This window comes from Mustela nigripes, chromosome 3 (genome assembly GCF_022355385.1).
Source record: "Mustela nigripes isolate SB6536 chromosome 3, MUSNIG.SB6536, whole genome shotgun sequence".
NCBI classification, from domain to species: Eukaryota; Metazoa; Chordata; class Mammalia; order Carnivora; family Mustelidae; genus Mustela; species Mustela nigripes.
Window position 1 is genome coordinate 135,079,075 of NC_081559.1, and position 6,077 is coordinate 135,085,151.

Consider the following 6,077-nt stretch of genomic DNA (forward strand, 5'->3'; position numbering starts at 1 on the left):
ACGGAGAGCCAAATCTAGATCACCCACATTCCAAGACCTGTACTCCTGGCAATGTACCTGTATTTTCTTGCAATTGTGCTTTACATAATTTTTAGGAAACCATCCACTGATTAAGATAAGCATGTCTCTATCGTGAAATATTTAAGTGAATGAAAGGATGAAGCAGTCTCAACAGAAACACTGCATTCCACCACTTTTTTTTTTTATTCCACCACTTTTAAGTAAAAACAGAAAACAAACTACCCAAAGAGCCATGGTCTCTGTACTGACTAGGATTCATGTTTTTTACAGGGCTGCCCAATTGTCTCATCACTAGCTATGGTTTCATTCCCAGCTCATGACTCCTCCCAGCCTTCTCTGCATTCCTCCCCTTTGACTAGGGAGCATCAAGGAACAAGTTTACCATAAAGCCCATCCCCCCACCCCCACTATATTCTGTTTTAAGGCTGAAAAATAACTGGACAGTAGCCTTCTTCTCTCACAGCCAGTCTTGCAAAAGAGAGGTTAAATCAAACCTGGCTTCCTGTAATTCCCAATCACAAACGCCCATAATAGAATTTTTATTTATTTATTTATTTATTTATTTATTTATTTACTTATTTATTTATTTGACAGAGAGAGACACAACGAGACAGGGAACACAAGCAGGAGGAATGGGAGAGGGAGAAGCAGGTTTCCCACCGACCAGAGAACCGGATATGGGGCTCAATCCCAGGACATTAGGATCATGACCTGAGCCGAAAGCAGACGCTTAACTAACTGAGCCACCCAGGCACCCCAATAGAATTCTTTTAATAAAAACACCAAAAGGTAGGTGCTATGTGTGGGACGATCGGTTGCTCAGAGCTCAAACATTCTTTCCTTAATGGAAAGACACTTTAGAAGAGTTTTTCGTAGAGTTCACTCAAATTACCTTCTCCCATATCTACCTTTTTTTGTTGTTGTTGCTGTGAGTGACATTTTTGATAATTATCTGACTGCAAAAAAAACCTCCAAAGCTCCAGGTTGAAGTGCTATACTATTTTTAATTATTACCAGTATTGGCTTTGGCATGTGTTGCAGCGGAGCTCGGTTTTGGCCAACTTTAAGTCTCCGTTGTCTTTGGCTGTCTGTGATACACTGACAATTGCTCCACTTGTACTTTTGTAACTAATGAATACAAAATGACCCAATACAAATACAATGTACCACTCGGGCCACCAGGAAAGTGACTTTGAAGGATTTAGTGTTCCATTTGGGGGCTACAAAACCTGCCATCAAGGAATTGGATTTAAATGAATTGTCTTCTAGCTTTCCCTTTGAGAAAATTAGAACTATTAGAGTCTTAGTTTGCCTACAGTGGGGAATGACCTGACAGATGCACATGTGTATGGGGGGAAATATAACATCTAAACAGGGCAATCCTTCTTCCTTCTTCCAGTTGGTGGTTTGTGAAATTTCACACCACAGGAAAATGTGACTTTTCAAGCAGAAAAGAATTATTGTAAGAGTTAGCTCATTTTGGACCCAGGATGGATTTTAACAACCAGGGAAGGAACTAGAAAATGCTCTAAAGAGAAGTAAGAGATGTATAGGTAAGCGAAAATACTCATTTTTCTCTCCATACTATGGCCATCTTTCTTCAGTCTTCCCTAAAGAAGAACAGTCTGAGAGTCAAGGAAAATTCTAGGAAGAATGTCTGAAGCCCAGACACAACTTCTACTAGTCTTAGAAAATGTCTTTTTATTAATATCTTTCACAGATAACAAAAAAGCAAAGCTGAGAATAAGCAAAGTAATCCAAGCTATCGAAAAACTAACAAAACAGGGCACCTGGGTGGTTCAGCCATTTAAGCATCCAACTCTTGAACTCAGCTGATCTCAGGGTTGTCAGTTCAAGCCCCACTTTGGGCTCCATGCTCAGCATGGAGCCTATTAAAAAAAAAAAGAAAAATCTAACAGAATTAGATCCCTTATATGCCACCAGAACAGGATCGTATTAGTCTCCTGCAATTTAAAGACCAATCCTGGGGTGCCTGTGTGGCTCGGTCAGTTAAGGGGATGACTCTGGATTTTGGTCAGGTCATGATCTCAGGGTGGTGAGATTGAGCTCCCTGTCAGGTTCAGCACTCATCACAGAATCTACTTGTCCCTTCCCCTCTGCTCCTCTCCCCTCACCCTCGCTCTTGTTCTCCATCTCTGTCTAAACGAAATAAATAAAATCTTTAAAAAAAAAAAAAAAAGAAGAAGAAGAAGAATGAAGGAAAGAAAGAAAAAAAGGGGAGGGGGTGCCTGGGTGGTTCAGTGGGTTAAAGTTTCTGCCTGTGGCTCAGGTCATGATCCCAGGGTCCTGGGATCGAGCCCCACATCAGGCTCTCTGCTCAGTAGGGAGCCTGCTTCCCCCTCTCTCTCTGCCTGCCTCTCTGTCTACTTGTGATCTCTGTCTGTCAAATAAGTAAATAAAATCTTAAAAAAAAAAAAAGCAAAGAGGGAGATATGAAAAGAAACACTTTGGGGCAGGACATCTCAGGCTGCTGGAATTGTTGAGGAACCAGTGGAAGGCTTCTAAGCAAAGCAGGAAGAGGATTAAGCAGAACTTCATGAAGATTAATTTCTCCGGAAGTGGTGGGTGCGATTGGAGTGGAGAGAGACCTAGAGGTAGAAAGACCATTCCCCAAACAATTAGGATAGTACAGACAAAACCATGACCTCAGGCTCTAATAAGTAAGGACTAGATCCTAGACCACTGTAGTTTTATGACATGGAAATGATTATTTTAAACTGGAAGGATTTTAGGGATTGTGTAGCCAAAAATTTACAAACCTATGGCCACACTGAACTGATGATAAAGTCTACTTATTTATACATATTTTCAGTTTTCAGATTTCACTTGAGAGATTTCAGATGAAAGATCCAGATTTCTGCATTCTTGATATTTGGTATTTGCCACATTGGGTTCCAGGCCCTCAGTTACCTGTCTGGTCCCTAAAAGCCTCTTAGTTTAAGATCTCTTGATTTAGGCCAAACTTTGTACTGCCATCCCTATCCCAATCTTGAAGATGAAGGAACTGAAATGCAAGAAAGGTGATTTTCTTAAAGTTTCACTGGCAAAGTCAACAAGGAATGACATGGTACAGGGATAATTTTACTTTGTACAGCAGCTTGAAATATATTGTCTCTTCCTCACAGCTCTAAAAGATAAACATCACTACACCCAAAACTAAGGTAACATTGCGTGTCAACTACACATCAATAAAAAAACAAACATAGGGACACCTGGGTGGCTCAGTTGGTTAAGCCGCTGCCTTCGGCTCAGGTCATGATCCCAGTGTCCTGGGATCGAGTCCCACATCGGGCTCCTTGCTCAGCGGGGAGCCTGCTTCTCTCTCTGTCTCTGCCTGCCACTCTGTCTGCATGTGCTTGCTCTCGCTCTCGCTCTCTCTCTCTGACAAATAAATAAATTTTAAAAAAATTTTTAAAAAAAAGACTTCCAACTTAAAAAAAAAAAAAAAACGTAGACATCATTATTCCCTTTTCATAGAGGAGGGAGAGGGGGTTGAGAGAGAAACAAACTAGGTAACTTGACCAAAATCACACAGCTGATCAGCAGTGGAGACAATGTTTAATTAAACCCACATCCATCCTAGTCCTTTTATCACACAATAATATAAGATCCTGTAAGACAAACCCACAGAAAATTTGGGCTGGATATCGACTGGCTGTGTGATAGCAGGGATGTTACTCCACCTCTCTTGAGTTCAGCTTTTTGGTCTCTAAACTGAACCAGAGGTGGGGGAGGGGTCGAGGGGGTGGGAATGCCTGGATGGCTCAGTCAGTTAAGCATCTGCCTTCTGCTCGGGTCATGATCTCAGGGTCCTGGGATCGAGTCCCACATGGGGCGCCCTGCTCAGCAGGGAGTCTGCTTCTCCCTCACCCTCTGCCCCTCCTCAACCCCCATCTTTGCTCTTATTCTCTGTCTCAAATAAAATCTTTAAAAATAAATAAATAAAAATAAAAAATAATAAGCTGACATGAATGTGTATCCAACAGCGGTTCACACACAGTAGGAATTACAGTTCCTATGTATTGGACGCTCACTTGTGCCAGATGTTGTGCTAAGCTCCACCCTCCATCATAAAATGGGTGCTGTTATCCACGTTTTGATGAGATTTACAAAAAATGCAACACCACTGAGTTGTGAAGAACAGTCTCGATTTGCCGCCTGGTCCAGTTTCTTTGTCTCAACCACACCCTCCACTAATCTTCTGATGGGGCACAGCATATCCATTAGGTGCTTTTCTCCTCTGATCTCAGTAATTTAGATTTTTTTTTTAACTTAGACATGTTCTTAGAATCAAAACTGTTACATAAGCCAACAAATACACTATGGTTCTTAGACATCTATCTAAATCCTATTATGGGCTGAATTATGTCCCCTTCAAAATTTATATGTTGAAGTCCTACTCCCAGTACCTCAGACTGGGACTGTATTTGGTAATAGGAACTATAAAGTTAAAGTGGTAATTAAGCTGAATTGAGGTCTTTATGGTGGGTTCTCACCCAATATGACTGGTATCCTTATAAGAAGAAGAAATTTGAACACAGACATGTACCAAGGGAAAACGTTGTGAGGACTCAGGGAGAACACAGTTGGCCACCTACAAGCTGAGGAGAGAGGCCTCAGAGGAAACCAGCCCTCTGACTGACAACCTTGATCTCTGACTTCTAGCCTCCAGAACTATGAGAAAATAAATTCCTGTGGTTTAAGTCATACAATCTGTTCTACTTTGTATGGTAGTCCTAGAAAATTAATACAAGTATTGATTTTTTTAAGTCAAATATTTTAAAATTATAATAGCTAATAACTTCTTAAAAAGTTAATTCTTAAAGAAATTTCAGGATTTTAAAGACTTCCGACAATAAGGGAAAGTAGTTAAAAACTTTCTTGTGATTCACTTCTTAGAATAAATTAGAAGGAAATGATTTGAGAGAAAATCCTATGACACATGTCAATCAGAGGATATGGTCTCATAGAGCATGGGTTTTTTGTTGTTGTTGTTGTTGTTTAGATTTTGTGTATTTATTTAAGAGAGGAAGAGAGAGAGCACAAAAGCAGAGGGAGAGGTAGACTCCCCACTGAGCACAGAGCTGAACATGGGGCTGCATCCCAGAACCCTAGGATCATGACCTGAGCTGAAGGCAGACACTCAACCAACTGAGCCACCCAGGCACCCCTAGGGTGTGTTTTAATATGTGATAAATGTTACAAAGATTGGTAGGGAAAAAGTAGGGTTTAGGACATATTAAAAAATAAAAGCAATTTACATCAAAGTAATATAATCCATAAGTAAACAATTTAAAAGAAGAAGAAAGTCAAACAGATGTGCCCAGTTGAAGAAGAAATGAAATATAGTATACCCATGTCTAAAATAGAAATACTTATCACAAATCTTAAAACCTCCCTAGGAATGTCCACAATAGCCGAACTATGGAAGAGACTAGATGTCCATCAACAGATGAATGGATAAAGAAGTTATGGTGTACATATACAATGGAATACTATGCAACCATCAAAAATGAAATCTTGCCTTTTACAACACTGTAGATGGAACTAGAGGGTATTATGCTAAATGAAATAAGTCAATCAGAGAAAGACATATGCTCATATGATCTCTCTGATACGTGAAATTTAAGAAGCAAGTTAGAGGATCATTGGGAAAGAGGCAAAAAAAATGAAACAAGAAGAAACCAGAGAAGGAGACAAACCATAAGAGACTCTTAATCTGAAACAAACTGAAGGTTGCTGGAGGGAATTGGGGTGGGGGAAGGGTAACTGGCTGATGGACATTGAGGGGGGCATGTGTGGTAATGAACACTGGGTATTATATAAGACTGATGGATCACAGACCTGTACCCCTGAAACAAATAAAGTATTATATGTTAATTAATTGGATTAAAATTAAAAAAATAAAATAATATAAAATTACGATCATGATACAGATTTAAAAAAAAAAAGAAGAAGAACTTCCCTAAGATCTGAAAGTATTTAAGAAAATATAGATCCGGGGAAAAGTGGCAAACCCCCGATAATCAAATGGT